Source organism: Orycteropus afer, unplaced genomic scaffold (assembly GCF_000298275.1).
Source record: "Orycteropus afer afer isolate SDZICR_OR568_19922 unplaced genomic scaffold, OryAfe1.0 scaffold00139, whole genome shotgun sequence".
In the NCBI taxonomy this organism is placed as follows: domain Eukaryota; kingdom Metazoa; phylum Chordata; class Mammalia; order Tubulidentata; family Orycteropodidae; genus Orycteropus; species Orycteropus afer.
The window spans coordinates 6,189,026-6,206,063 of record NW_006921726.1 but is presented as its reverse complement, the minus strand read 5'-3'; the positions used below and the strand labels follow the sequence as shown (position 1 = coordinate 6,206,063).

Sequence of the window (17,038 nt, the reverse complement as noted above, 5' to 3'; positions counted from 1 at the left end):
ATCAAAAGAAAGAAAGAAAATCACACTAGTGATTGTAAATTTGTATTTTCTGTTAAGTAAAAATCATGTATATTGTGAATGTACTGCTTTGAGAATTTGTGCTTTTTGCCATTTAAATTAGAATATTAATATTGTTACTCTGGTCTTGTGTTTTTAAAAATAAAAAGTAATGCTCTTTGCACACTTAGATGTTCTATTAATTACATGGTACTGAGAAGTTATTATTATTTTACCCTCATATTCCAAAACAGTCTGGTAACATGGCCACATCAAAGTTAGCACCACCTTCAGAAGTGTTTTTAATTTCTTTTAAAACTTGCATTTTTTAATACTAATTTGAGTCTGTGTGTGAGTCTGTGTGTGGTTTTTAAATTACAGCATGGAACCTTGAAGGCCTAGCCAGCACATAAAATTTGTTGCAGATGCTGCATATAAATCTGATTTATCTTTTTGTTTTTTAAACTGTATAGATACTTTATGTTTAATTTTACTCAGTGGTGCCTCTAATTATTTAGTGAAGAAATGCCAGTGAACTAAATTCTTAATTTAAAAAGTTATAAATACCAAACTACCATATAGTCTTACAAATTGATCTTAAAACACTAGAGAAATACAGAAATTATGTGGATTCATCTACATTTTTATGCTGCAGTTTTGAACGTTCACATTTTCAGGTGGTATCCATAATTGTTTTAGATTGTCTGAAAGCTATGAAATAAAAGACATTACCTGTGACAGTATTTGAAAACCTCTAAGGCTGTGGATTAAAAACATTCACACAATCGCTGGCATAGGGTTGTGTATTAATGAATTAGTTGTTGCCCAGATCAGGAACCTTGTTCACCAATATATCCCAAACGGCACATAGCAGATGCTTAATAAATGATGTTCATTTGACTAAAAGCTATCCCTGAAGTCATTAAGGAAATATAATTATCAGATATGTATTTTATGTATTTATGACTTGATTATAATACCTGTGTTCTTCTTGTTTTATTTTATATTCCTAGACAGAAATCAGTCTCTAAAATACTCATTTGGTCATAATAAACCATTCAACTTTAGTGGTTTATGATATAGATTATCCAGCATTTTCCTAATACAGTGTATATCCAGTAGAGATTCTGTAATTTTAAGCATGCATGAATTTTTGTAAAAATGCTTTCACCTCAACTATTTGTATAAATAAAAAGGGTACTGGAAGAGAGGTGCAGGGTGCTTTGAGAGGGGGAAGTTAAGTGCATTATGGATGGATTTATGGTTGTACAGCTGGACTGAGTTACAGCAGGACTATAGAACCTAAACAAAAGTGTTTAACGTTAGGAAGAGCACATCTCAAGGCACATTTGTAAACTCTATATTTCTGTGTTTATTTTTTTAAAGCACCCATTTTGCATTAGTAAAAAAATTAAAAATTTCCTCCTTAGATTGTAGATACTGTATGATGTTTAAATTTTAGTTCACAGAAATTAAATATCTTCTCTTTGATGAAATAGCACCTTATCATTGTGTGAATAATGCAATCTTTCCTCGGTTGATGAGCCAGTTGCCACTAAGAACTCTTTACTCAAGTTCTCAGTTTCTCTATCTGAATTTCATTGTTTGGTTTCTAGTTAAATACATACTGTGCGAATCAGTTTAAAACTTCCTGTGGTATTTATGTCTTTTGTAATCTTTACCAGGATCTTACTCTTAGTGCCCCGACTCATAGCAACCCTTCCTTGGATTTCCGAGAAGGTATCCCTATGGAAGTAGATTGCCCAATCTTCTTTCCGAGGAGTGATTGGTAGGTTTGGACTGCCAGCCTTCTGGTTAGCAGTCAAGTGCCTCAGGCACTATGCTACCAGTGCTTATGTAGCAGAGTTTTTTTTATTTAGGCTCTTTCTAGCTCTTTCAGCCTTCTATCTTTGTTTATTTTTATTCTGTTTTCTTAAGGCCCCTTGAGAAAACTCCTTGTAATCACCTCAATCATTTTCTTCATTGCACTGTAAGCATTATAAGCCATGTGTTTCTTTAGCAAAAGATGTGAAGATGCAGGCTGTTTGTGCTCAACAGAAACAGACCTTTTTACCTTGAAAAGCATGCCTGTAGAAAAGCCACCTTTAGCAGAGCTGTGATAGCAAAAGAGACTGGAAGACTCACTGGGTAAAATAGGGCCAAATATGGTTGGTGATTTCGTTTTTATAGACTAAAGAATCAAGACTGCAAGCCTTTTTCTCCTTTTTCAGCCTATGAATCAGACTATCTAGGATAGTCTCTTAACAATCGTATGTTAAGAGACTCACATAAATCTGCTTTGGACTTTCCTGAATCTCAGGTGTGTATACCTGGGAGGCCTGTACATCCTCTCAACTCCCCTCCCCTCCTAGGAAAATATAATAGAAATGCTGAAATCAGTCAATGTCAGCTTGGAGTTTTAGCAAAAATCCAGAAAGTAGAAACTCTTTGGACATAAATGGGGAATTTTTGGTCTGCAATTAAATTACACTAAAGAAGTGTCCTATGGATAATTGGATTCAGTCTCCTTCGAATAATTCTTCCCTTCCTAGGAAAACATCACTCCTATATTTATGAAATACTTCTGGTGGTGTAGTGGATAAGGCACTTGACTGCTAACTGGAAGGTCAGCGGTTCAAACCCCAGATGCTCCACAGAAGGAAGACGGGGCTGTCTACTTCTCTAAAGATTCACAGCTTCAGAAACCCAGTGGGGGTTGCTATGAGTTGGAACTGACTCGATGGCAGTGAGTTTGGTTTTTTGGTTATGGATAATTAGATTCAGTCTCTTTTGGAATAATTCTTCCATTCATAGGAAAGCATTGCTCCTATATTTATGAAATACTATTGCTAGTTAAGACAGTAGATATGTTAGTGTCATTGGTAGTTTTGCCCCTTCAGATAAAATCTGAATGTGATATTTGTCAGTGGTTTGAGGATTTGAATCTCATCACTGCCTCTGAAATGCAACTTTTTAACACTGTTAAAAATTCCTGGGAACTTTTGATATAGTTATTTTACTGGATAAAATCATAGATTATTTAGTGAAACAAGCCTAGAGTCAAATTCTGACTCCGCTGACTAGGTATGTTGATTGTGAAATTGTTTAATCTCTTTGAACCTTGGCTTTTTCATATATAAACCAGGACCTGTAATATCCACCCTGTAGGATTTTTTTTCTGAGACTTCCATTAGGTTAATTTTAAAACTTCTTCTCTTGTCTTCTTCATTATTCTCCTTGTTTTCTTGGTTGTTGTCTTTGTCATATATCTTTGGCTGTTCTTGATCATCTTCCTTGTTGCCTTATCATCTTCACTGTTATCTTCTCTTTATTCTCTTCCTCTTCCTCCCTGGCTATCTTTCTTTCCTCTCCTCTTCCTGTCCTCCAACTTCCCCTCTTTCTTCACTCCTCATATACTTCTGTCATCCCCTTTAAAGACCCTTCAAGAAATTTGCCAGACAATATTTGAAAAGCTCTCACTTAGACTGTGTATGAAAAACACTGACACAGTCACTGGCATAGGGTTGTACATTAATAAGTGAGGATCTGCAACCTTGTTCACTTATGTATCCCAAATAGCACATAGCAGATGCTTAATAAAATTGATTCTTTTCAAATAAATGAATTCTCATTGTAGTACATGTTGTTGTCGTTAGGTGCTATCAAGTGGATTCAGCCTCATAGCAACCTATGTGCAATAGAACAAACCGTTACCTGTTCCTGTGCCATCCTCACAGTCATTGCTATGATGGAGGCCATTATTGTAGCCACGTTGTCACTCCATCTTATTGAGGATCTTTGTTATTTTTGCTGACCCTTTACCAAGCATGATGTCCTCCAGGTACTGATCATTGCTGATAACATGTCCAAACTAAGTGAGATGAAGCCTCACCATCCTTGCTTCTAAGAAACATTCTGGTTGTACTTCTGCCAAGTCAGATTTATTTGTTCTTCTGGCACTCTATGGCATATTCAGTATTCTTTGCCAAAAACCATAATTCAAAGATAAAAGTTCTTCGATCTTCTTGTTCATTGTCCAGCTTTCACATGCATATGAAGCAATTGAAAATACCATGAAAAAAAAAGAAAATACCATGGCTTGAGTCAGGCATATTGTAGTCCTTAAAGTGACATCTTTGCTTTTTAGCACTTTAAAGAAGTCTTTTGCCACAGATTTTCTCAGTGCAGTACTTCATTTGATTACTTGACTGCTTGCTTCCATGAGCTTTGATTGTAGATCTAAGTAAAATTAATTCCTTGACAACTTCGGTCATTTCTCTGTTTATCATGATGTTGCTTATTGGTTCAGTTGTGAGGATTTTTATATTCTTTATGTTGAGATGTAATCCACAGACTGTAGTCTTTTATCTTCATCAGTAAGTGATTCAAGTCTCCTTCACTTTCAGTGAACAATGTTGGGTTAAGTATTTTGGATATATTCAAGTCATGTAAATAAATAGCCTAATAACCATTGATTTGTAAACATCTTAAAGGGGAAGTTTATTGAAGAAATCATACTATATTTTCTAAGTAAAGTTACTATTATAATTTCAAAAAATAATCACAAAACAGCATAAGAAAAACTAAAATTTGGATTGTGTACCAAAATCCCTTTGTAGAGTACATGTTCTTTAGCATGGCAATTCTATTTTGATATTTATAGGAATTTGAAGAAATAAGAGTTGGTAGACAAAGGTATAAATACATGAAAATCTTCATTGCAGACTTATAAATAATGACAAAATGCTGGAAACCATCTAAGTATCCACCAAAAGAAGATTATTTAAATAAATGTTAATATATCTATTGAAAGAAATTCCCTGTAGCCATTACAAATACTGAGGTAAATCTATATTTTTATACAAATGATGTTCAGTATGTATTAAGTGAAAGAGTGTGTAACAAAATACTATATATGAGCATATATCAAAATATTAATTTTTATATAGAGATGTCAGTACTATGGCTTCTCTTTTATTTTTTCTATATTTTCTGCTTTTATAATGGGAAAACAAAATCTGTTTTTCAAAACCTAAGAAAACTTTTATATATTAATAATATATTTATATTAAATAATAATTATTTAGTATTAATTAAACACTGAACACTCCCTTGAACCCTAAAATTATAATTCAAGTCTTAATAACAATTCCCAATTAAACACAGTTTTCGATGATCTATTTCTGGGGTTTTCTTATTTTAAGTTTTGAATATTTCTTTCACAGTTGAGTACACGATATACCAGTTTAAAAAAAAAAAGAAAAAACTCACTGCCATCGAGTTGCATCCAACTCATAGTGACCTCTTGGGTTTCTGAAGTGGTATCTCTACAGAAGTAGATTGCCCAAATTCCTTTCGAGGAGTGACTGGTGAGTTTGAACTGCCAGCCTTTTGGTTAGCAGTCAAGTGCCTTAGGCACTATGCCACCAGAGCTCCTTATACCCGTTTAATAAATAAAAGCTAAAGATTCTGAGCTTTGGGTGCAGACTATCCTTCTCAATTTTGTTTCAGTCGTATTAAGTTTCTTATCTGAGCTTCTCATCATTTTTTGCTACCCATTTTGTGAACATGAGAGCATATTCAATAAATTATTTAAATAATTTCACTAATACTGTTATTGAGACAAAGATAGCAGTGGTACTGAAACTTGAGTCTTCAAGGAAAAACACCACCTTGCAATAGCTCAGATTTTTTATTTGTCAACTGATGTACAAAAGTTAGAATTTATTTCACATAAGACCTTTTAAAGTATTTAAAATGCATAATATATAAGAAGGAACATACCAAAGCTGAAAAAATGTATTGGAGATTAGGAGAATGGGTTCTGAGGACCCATTCTAACATCCCATCCGTCTAATGAAATAGTCCACTTTAAACACATGGACAAAACCTGTGTGCAGGGCTGATAGCAATTTACCCATAACCAGTTGCCATCAAGTCATTTCCAATTCCTGGTGACCCCATGTGTGTCAGAATAAAATTGTACTCTATAGGGTTTTCAACAGCTGGATTTTCAGAAATAGATCTCCAGGGTTTTCTTCTTGGTGAACTTGAATATCTAACAATTTGATTAGTAGCCAAGTGCATTAACCATTTACGATAGTAGTTAACTGGTTCCTAAAATATGGCTTGGTAAATAGCTCCTGCCCCTAGGAAACACTCCTCAAACTTTCCATCCCCTCCCCAAGGACTCCCTAGACTTCCAGAACATCAGTAATATCAGGGGCCAGTAGTCTCCCTTCTGATTGGTTCCAGGCCCATGCTGTATTGACTGTTAAATAGTTTGAAGTGCCCCTGCTTATGTATTGCTTACATACTGTGGTTAAAAGATCAGAACAGTGATCTTTTTAGTAAAAAGGGCTTCAGCTTTATGCAATTAAATCTTAGACCAAGATAAAATCTAGAAGTAATCTAAATATGATATACATAAAGTGGGAAAACCTACCAACCTCATATTACCTAATGTTAATAAACATGTCTATGAAAAAAATACTTTACACGTGAAAGAATATATGAAAATATTATATAAGCTGTGAAATGATATTTAAGGGTAAACTATTAACATATTTGTAGGGCTGAAAAATATAAAGTGTTCTATGAGAATAGATTGATTGCAACTAAAAAATTACTGGACAATGATACCGGTTGCCATGAAGTTGATTCCAACTCATGTCAATTCCATGTGTGTCAGAATAGAACCGTGCTCCATAGACTTTTCAAAGGCTGCTTATGTAGAAGTAGATTGCCAGGCTTCTCTACTGAGAAGCTGCGGGGGTAGATTCTATCCTCCGGCCTTTCTGTTAGCAGCCTAGTGTGTTAACCATTTGCACTACCCAGGAATTCTCTGAATGATGATGGCAGGTTGGTAATGAATTAGACTAGCAATTCTTCTTAAGTGCTTAGATGCTTTACTTTGTGGCTCTTTTATTCTTACAACAACCTTAGGAGGCAGATACTGTTATTCTCTTATACAAATGATGAAACAATTACAGGAAACCCAAAAAGCCCCTGTGTTAGTTTGTGTTTCCTCTCTATTCCCAGTTTGTTTTCTTCTCTTTTTGGGAGACTAAACAAATAAACACACAAAACAAACCCATGCCTTGGAATGGATTCAATTCATGGCAACCGCATGTGATACAGAGTAGAGCTGTGCTCCGTGGGGATTTCTTGGCTGTAATCTTTACAGAAGCAGACCACCAGGCCTTTCTTTCAGAGCACTGCAAGTAGGTTCAAACCACCAACCTTTCAGTTAATAGGTGAGCACAAACCATTTGCACCTGCCAGAGACCTCTTGGAAGGCTAGGAAATGTTAAAGCTACCGCTATGCTTGCCAGAACTCCCTAGTAAAAATCAAAAGGAATAGGAAAAAGGAAGTTCCCATTCTCAATTTACTTTCACTGAGGAAGGTAAATACCTGTGAGATAATTTTTGTTCTGACCCCAGCTTTGCATGGTGAAATAGTTAGAGATAACTGTGATTGGAGTCTGTGTTGCCTATGCCATTCATTATAGGTTATACCAAACACCAGAATGGTAGTTATTATATACCACCATTGAACTTTCAAATGTCAATGGTTAACATGATAATTTGAAATACAAGCCTATCACAATGTAAACTGGTCACTATAACTGGTCACACATGGACCTCATGGGATGGAATACACAGGAATCAAATGGACGATATCTGTGGAAAAGATGATGGAGAAGCCCCAACTCAACATCTTAAGTCAGAAAAAGGCCAGGGGCCAACTCGGGAACAGACCATCGATTGCCCATATGGCTGGCTCGTTTAGAACAAGTCCATGAGAGCCAAAGTATAATCTTGAATATATTCCACCTGAATTTAGAGGCTACATCAAGAATAGATTTGACACAGTGAAGACTAATAACCAAAGACCAGATGAGTTCTGGATGACATCAAGGACTTCATATGTGAAGAAAGCAAAAGGTTATTAAAAAGAGAAAAGAAAAAAAAGACCGAAATGGATACTAGAAGAATCTCTCAAACTTGCTCTGAAACGTAGAATAGCTAAAGCAAGTAGAAGAAATGATGAAGTGAAAAAGCTGAGCAGAAGAGTTCAGAGGGTAGCTGGAGAAGGCAAAGCATTAAAATGAATGTGCAAAGACCTGGAGTTAGAAAACCAAAAGGGAGAAACATGTTTGGCATTTCTCCAGCTGAAAGAACTGAAGAAAAAAAAAATCAAGCTTCTAGTTGCAATATTGAAGGATTCTGTAAGTAAAAAATTGAATGATGCAGGAAGCATCAAAAGAAGGTGGAAGGAATACACAGTCAAGTAAATAAAATACGAGCCTAAAACTGGAGCAAATAAGACATAGCAGAGATATGAACATTCCACTTCAGAGGTTTCAATGTCAATAATTTAGAAAGCACTACTAGAAAATATAACAGATTTTTGCTCTTAAAATAGATTATTATACTACAGCCCATATTACCATGTGTTAATAGCAAATACATTTCAGTATAATGAGACTGACAGACTTGTTGTAATAAAGAATGCTGATAAGTATGTTGTAATACTGGCAGGCATCATCCATGAAAATTCATTATATAGAAGATTCTGAAAGCTAATCAGTGGCTTTTTGACAAAATCATTTTATCTGGAAGACCTGAATTAAAAAAAAATTCAGAAATAAACTATAAAATGATGATTAGACAGGTCATTGATGAATGCTTTCCCATGAACTAGAAGTTTCCGTAGTAATATGTATGTTTTTATTATTTACATTTATGTAAAAAAAAAATACTTGCATTTGCTGTTGTTTGGATTTAATTTTCCATAATATTCCTGTCTTCTACCATTAGAATTTAATCATGACCAAAATACCACTTCATTCTTCATCCAGACATCATGAAATCATTGCAGATGAGGTGAGGAGATAAAGTAATTGGATTAGAAATGGGAGGTTTAAGTTTACACCATTTTATTATATCAGGAATTTTTGATATTTGAGATGTAGATTTCCACAGCTGTTCAATCACTTGTGCCTAAGGTACACTTGTGCACACAGGTTCAATAGTTGTGTTATTTTAAATTCTGAAGGAGGATAAATGTCGATGGTCAAATCTATTATCTAAAGAGATTCATCTGAAGTAAAACAACTGTGTGTCAGTTATACAGCATGGAGGTATGATCCTTGGTATTACTAAGTATCTGTTCCCTTGATTCTCTGCTTTCTGTCACTTTGGATTTATAAGCAATCTAGTGAATGGTAGTGGCAGTATGTGAGCATGATATTTTGTATTTTAAATTTTTGATCTGTAATTTTTACTTAATCTTAAAAAATAAAATTCTGTGCATTTTTTCCAGCCTTACAGTTTTATTAGCCTGTTGTATGATATTTTTTATGAAATGTTAAGTTTTCCCTGGTTATTAACCTAGAACCTATTAAACTATTTGAGAAGAGAAAAAAGAGAATCTGTGTATAGCCTTAAGAACCATCTATATCAAAGAATATCCTGGTTTATTTTTTATTTTTCCTGTGTTAATACTACTTAAATTTTTTTCAGCATCAAGTCAATGCTGAAATTCTTTTAGCCTCAATCAATGCTAAATTATACCTTGAAAAAAATTTAAGTTGTATTAAAGAAAAATTTATACTGTGTTACTGTGGAAATTTAATAATGAAGTAATTGTGTAATTAGAATTTTAGCCATTCTTATTTTATATTTAGCTCCCTTTAGATTTATTTAATTCCTAAAAGAAATAGTATAACCTAATCAATTTGGAGATTTTGTTGAAATTTATAACTTAAACATTTTTTACAGGGTTGTATTTTAATTATATTTATAAGGATCATTAGTAGTGTTTGTAAAGTTTTTCACAAAGGAACCAAGTAAATCTTGGATGATGTGGATTTTATAAAATTTCTTATAATTTTCTCAAATTAAATAAAAATAAGTCATTTAGTCAATAGGTTTTTTTAAATCAAATTATATAGCAAAAGTTTAAAACTTTGTGTTTTAGTAATTAGAATTCGTGTTTAGTTAGGTAAGGTTGAAGTTTATTTTTCTAATTTCTATGAAAATAAAAAATCAGAATATAATGACAGTGATTATAGTTTACTGAATGAATTTTTTTTAAATTGAAAGCATATTAGAGGTGCATATTTAGAATAAACTAGAGATTTGTTAATAAAATGATTTTATGAGTCATTTAAGGGAAGCTTTAGAGCGTTTCTAGTCTGTATTATTGCAGCTGCAGTTAAATTATACTAATTTGGACTAACTAGATTTGTGCTGTGTTCAAAGAAAATCTAAAGAAATCTAACATTGTTTTTTAAAAACTATGAATAATAAAATCATTGAAGTGATTCTTATTAATTTTTAGGAGTAGTAGCAACTAGTAGTATAATTAATTGAATTAATTGAAAAGGATTATTTGCAATTATGCTCAGCGTGTAATATAAAGTACTGGATAAGATATACTTGAAGATATTTAAACATTTGGTTATCAAGCATTTTAAATGCTTTCCGTCACTCCCAAAACCAAATATTGTTAAAGCTATGAAATGACACTATATCAAAAAAAATGCTAAATAGAAGCCAGTCAGTTTCGTACTAATTTCAATATGAGTGATACAAAAGTGACTTATTAAAAGTCTAAATTATGAAGCTCTTATAATTAAAATTAAGGAAGCATCCTTTCTTTAAAAATAATTTTTAATTCAGGTTTTTCATTAATTCCAGTATATTATTTATTAGTGAGTTTCTAATGAAAACTGGACTTTATAGTGCATATTCAAGATTATATGAACCATATAGCAATAGTTTCTTTCAAAAATATATTAGCACTGTAGATGCTGAATCACTTAACTTTCACAGAAAGGACTAGTATTAGACATTAGCCCTGGTCTTCATTACAGTTCTTTGAATCAGGGTTTCTTAACTCTTTAGGTCCTTCCTTTTGTATTGGTGTTAAATAATTCATTTTTACACCATAAAGATTAATGCTTTTCAGTTACTTGTAGTTTGAAGTCTTCATAATATAGACTCCATAATATTTTCACATTCAAGAAATGTTAGTACTGAAAGGAGAAAGCAGTGATTCTTTATAATTCCCTATATATAGATCATTAAAGGAGCTCTGGTGGCATAGTGCCTAAAGCATTTGACTGCTAACCAGAAGGTTGGTGGTTCAAACCCACCAGCCACTCTGCAGAAGGAAGACCAGGAAATCTACTTCCATAAAGATTTAGCCTCAGAAACCCAAAGGGGGTTGCTTTGAGTTGGAATTGACTCGATGGCAGTGAGTTTGGTTTTTTTGGTTTATAGATCATTAAAGAATTTAGTTGTTCAAGTTTCATCTAGTTGTACCTGATACTCTTGATTTTTAGGAATATTGTTAGTGATATGCTTATATCCTTGTTAAAATATTCTTAAATAATATAAGAGATAGAAATACAAAGCTGTCTTCTTTATTGGTCTTATTTAAATTAGCCATCAAGAATTCTAGTGTACAACTTGTATATTAATATTAGTTTTCTGGAAAAAATTAACTGAGTCTTAATGGTTGTTCATGTGGGAAGATGAAAAACATCCACCTTTGTCAGATTGTGTTTCAGAGCACAGAATCACTCTGCAAGACGCCTAACTTTGCATTGTATGTGGGGCGCAGATGTTTTCACCTCCAAAAAGGGATAGCAAGCACATAAAAAGGAGATTAAACTTGTTCCCAAAGAACATGTGCTAGGGTAATATACTATGGAAGAGGATTTAAAAATCAACCAATTTAATAAGCTAAAAAATAGCAATGCCATTTAACTTCAATAGCAGAAAATATGATTAGACATGGGTAAATTAAATGTCTTTAGTGAATTTTATTTCTAATTAAACTTTTAAATTTTGAGATCAGTGTAGATTCACATGCAGTTCTAAGAATTGCTATAGAGAGATCACACGTACCCTTTACCCAGTTTCCCCTAAAGGTAACTTCTTATAAAATTATAGTGCAATATCACTTACCTTTGTGTTTTAAAAATATTTTGAGTCTATTGACATGACCAAAACATAGCACTATTTTTCTTTTGTTCTCAATAAAGGACAATAGTACATAACTACACATAAAAATTATCTTTAAAGTTAACCTACAAAATATTAAATATATGCTGAAATTTCTGTTATTACCTTGTATATAATGATTCATACTACAAATCTGTTCATTTTGGAATAGATACAATTATATATTTCATGTGGAGCACTGTTTGCTATCCTGTATAGCTTAGTTTATTGGTTTTATTGACAGATTTTATTTTAATCTTTTCATCATCAGAATACACATATTCCTCACTTATCAACATAGCTAGTTTCCAAAGACCAGGTCTTTGTGCAAAAATTGACATTATGCAAAGATGGAGGATGACCAACCCCATCAGCTTACAATAGAGGACGACTACATCACTACATAACTGCCACATTATATCACTGCATCAGTGGCAGACTACTGAAAATCATGCCCTAGCCCACTTGACAGGAGCTCTGGTAGCATAGTGGCTAAGGCACTTGACTGCTAACCAGAAGGCTGGCGGTTCAAACCCACCAGCCACTCCCCGGAAGGAAGATGGGGCAATCTACTTCTGTAGTGATACTGCCTTGGAAACCCAAGAAGGGGTCGCTATGAGTCGGGTCTGACTCGACGGCACATAACAACAACAACAACAATTCTAGTAGCAATAGATTGTTTTTATTTGTCCCTAAATCTGTATAAATAACATAATTTGTTTTCCAAGATTTTGTTTATATGTGAAATTAAATTTTTTCCATTGTCTATTATGTAGCCTATTGGGATTTTTAGATCTTAGCATTGCAATTCAGTAACACCTCTGTTGAAATCATTCTCAACCCTGTGGCCAGAAACTCAGAAGCAAAGGCATATATTTGAGCAGTAAAGAAAATAGCTTGGACTAGATACTGTTAATAGATAATTGTATTTAATTAAGTAAGTTATTTAGGTGTTACTTTTTCTTTTCTATCAAGACTTTTTAGTTTTTATCTTTTTTGGTAATGGCAGAAAAAAATAAAAGTAATAACTTAGCATTAGAGGTAAATGTAGAGAGGAAGAAAAGATTAGCATAGAATAAAACAAAGAAAATATAAAGGTGATTTATTCGGTAAAACTCAGCAGTTAGAGCAATCTAAAATGAAAGCAAACTTATCGAGTCATAGAAAATGAGGTGAAGTGACATTCAGTAAATTGAGAGTGGAATTTTCAGAAATTTTAGAAACATTTCCATCAAACACTGGCTTTAATTTTAAAAATATGTGGATATTCAACCGAAAATTACCTCATTACTCTAGGAATTTCATTTATATGAGACATCTTATTTCCTAGAGATGACAAAAAAGTGAGGTGTGACTTAATTCATTTGACTTTCAAGTAATGGCATTCCATCCTTCTAAGGAAAAGTGAAATAATTATGTATTCTGTTTTGTAGATGTTTTTTCTTGCCATTAGCAAAAGTCCAGATTTACTCTCATTCATTTCTAGTTTCCTTTAACCTTTACATTTGATTTGGCTTGGTTACCAGTGATGCTTTAGGAAACTTCTTGCCTTAAAGTATAATTGAAACTTTAGTCAATTGTACTTACTTGAGTTCTTGATAGGTAGATTTATCATATCAAAACTTACAGTGAATATCTTACTTAAAAATATATTTCTATGCTAGTTAGTTGGGGTGTTTTTTAGCATTACCTTATTTATACATTCAGCAGAACAAGAACTCCTGTTTACCTCGCAGTGTTACAGATTAATTTAAGTAGGTCAGAGAGAAACGTGTATAATTTCAGTCTGTTCATACAGATATTTGCATGTACTGATTGCTTCATTAAAAAATTAACATTTTATTAGCTAGTATTTTTTGTGGAAGGTTATAGGATTTAGTTTGCATCTTATAGTGAAATCCTTTCTCTTATTTGTATGTTTGTAATTTTTTATTTAAAATATTTTTCAAGTTTAATTAGTCTCCTAAGATTTTTTTTTTTTTTTTTTTTTTTGTTATGTTGAATCAGTGAGAAGGCTATCTGAAGCTTGATAGGGTAGTGGGCAATTAAATAAGTAAAAACATTTCTAGGTTTTTTGTTTTGTTTTGTTTTCATTGTTATACCCAGAGTTAGTGAGGATGCTGAAAGGCATGCCTTCTTGAAGCTGTAAGAATGTAAATTGGGAAAGTTTGGAAGTATAGTTTGAAATTTTTTAAATGTACATTCCCTTCAATGCAGAGATTCCATTTCTAGAGTTGTTTTTCTAAATTACAAAAATATATACAAATATTTTTATATTATAAATATATTTGGCATAAATTCAACATACAAAAATGAACTCAGTTGATTTTTGTTTTATCCATATAAATGAATGAAATACTAAAAAAAATCATAAAAATTATATGTAATATTTAAATATTTAAACACATAATATTAAAGTGGTACAGGAAGTTTGTGTTAAATGAAAAAATTTCTTAGGATAGTATATACAGTATGTCTGAATGGTGGGGTCAAAAATTAAATTAATTCATATCCTTTTACCCAGTAATTCTTTTTCTGAAAATTAATATATCATGAAAGTAAATAAATAGGTATTCCTCTTTTAAAAACATTGAATAGAGGTGGGGGAAATAAAAATAATTCTTTGAGAGCTAGTATTATATACTTAATGCTTTAAATACAGAAAATTTTAAAGATAATGTTGCGAAAAGAATGTGGTTAGGGTTTCCAATATATGCTTTTCTAAACTTTCTAGAACTGTCTCAAACAAATCACTTTAAAATAATAAATCAGTAAATGAAGGAAAAATAATAAATAGCATTAAAGTAGACTAAAAAGCCTAGTATATCAGATATCAAAGGGACAGGAGGATTTGAGTCCTGACATTCTATGGGGGAAAAATCTCTGCAGTTCATTATTGGGAAATCATTGCTATTTCTAAGTATCGAATGCTTAATCTGAATATCCTTGAGCAAATTGCCTATACTCCTGTTTTTTACTTGGCAATGTAGGTCAGTATTCAGATAAAATTTTGCAATCCCCTAAGAGCTCATTAATGGCAAAAAGCTCTTGAAAGGCAGAGGAAATTCAGTATATTTCCTTACTGTATTTCTACAACATAGGAATCTTACTACATTAAAATAAACTAAATCTAAATACTCTGATTATTATTCTTTAGAATATTTCACAAAATGGTGATCATTAAAGATACACACATGAATAAAATTTCCTTAATTTCTGACATAATATATTGGTTTGTAACTCTTGCCTAATTTTTTTTCAATACACACATGCAAATAGGTATTATACTGCCTACAGCATATCAAAATCTGATTAGTTTTCACTTAATCCCAAATCCTTAATTTCCTGGATCATTAAATATCTTGGGAAATATTATTTTATAATATTGTGCATTATACTATTATATGAGTAAAGAAAAATTCTCATTAACTAAGCCCAATTAAGCCCATATTATTGGAGGAGCTCTGGTAACATAGTGCCTAAGGCACTTGATTATTAACCAGAAGTCTGGTAGTTCAAACCCACCAGCCACTCCTCGGACAGAAGATGGGGCAATCTACTTCCGTAGTGATACTGCCTTGGAAACCCAAGGAGGGGTCGTTATGAGTCGGGGCTGACTTGACTGCACGTAACAACAACAACAACAACAACATATTATTGGATGATCTGGGAGTTCTGGTGGCATAGTGCCTAAGGCATTTGACTGCTAGCCAGAAGGCTGGAGCTTCCTCTGGTGGCATAGGGCCTAAGGCATTTGACTGCTAACCAGAAGCTGCTGGTTCAAACCCACCAGCCACTCCTCAGAAGGAAGGTTAAATCTACTTCTGTTGTGATACTGCCTCGGAAACCCAAGGAGGGGTTGCTATGAGTCAGATTCGACTCCACAGCAGTGAGTTTGGTTAGATTTTATTGTTGGATATTGAAATAGTTTAAGTAATTCAACTGAAGTTTAAGCATACCAGTTGTCCTTTTGAACAGAGTGAAATTGGCAGAAACTTGCTTTCCATATTTTCCTACAAATAGGATTTATTGGCAAGTCTTGGTGGCAAGACCTGTGTATTTTTAAGTTCACATTGCTTATTTGGAAAGGATTAGCCTACCGGTTCGTGTTTGCTAACTAAGACAACACAGATTTTTGCTAAAATTTCTCTGGTGTCCTGCATCTCAGTGCTTTGTTGTTGTTATGTGCCATCGAGTCGGCCCCGACTCATAGCGACCGCTCCTTGGGTTTCCGAGGCAGTATCACTATGGAAGTAGATTGCCCCATCTTCTATCCGAGGAGTGGCTGGTGGGTTTGAACCGCCAGCCTTCTGGTTAGCAGTCAAGTGCCTTAGGCACTATGCTACCAGAGCTCCTTCTCAGTGCTTAGTGGGCCAGATTTTGGATGCACCAATATTGTAAATCATAGTTTATCCTTCTCAACTTACTACTGGCAGTTCTTATCTGCATTTCTGTGGATCTCACACTGTCTCTTGTTATTTCATAAATAAGTATCTTATCTCCCAAACTAGACCCTGAGCTGAAGCCAGGGCTTTTACTACATTATACTGTCCTTAGACTACCCATTGTCTGCTCAAGGATAGTACGGTATCATGCATAGTGTCATCATGCTAAACCATAAACCAAACCCACTGCCCTCAGCCAATTTCTACTCACGGTGACCTCTGTTAGGTTCCTGAGGCAATAAATCTTTACGGAAGTAATTTGCCCCATCTTCCTTTCACAGAGTGGCTGGTGGAGTTGAACTGCCTTCTAGTTAGCAGTCAAATGCATTAGTCACTGCAGCACCAGAGCTCCATCATACTGCCTGGGTTCAAATCCAGGCAGTGCGACCTTGTTTAAGTTACTTTACTCGTCTGGCCCTCAGTTTCCTGATAATGATGATAATACCTACCTAATACGGCTGCTTTGCTTGCTGAAAGTGAGGATGACTTCAGGCACTTACTGATGAAGGTTGAAGAATACAGTCTGCAGTATGGATTACATCTCAATATAAAGAAAACAAAAATCCTCACAACTGGAC

The 17,038-nt window shown here is 33.6% G+C and overlaps 1 protein-coding gene across 1 annotated transcript in view; it reads left to right on the top strand.

Moving 5' to 3' along the window:
- Nucleotides 1-17,038, top strand: part of LOC103201019 (protoheme IX farnesyltransferase, mitochondrial) — a 255,588-nt gene that overhangs the window by 120,894 nt on the left and 117,656 nt on the right. The gene's annotated exons all lie outside the window — the stretch shown is intronic.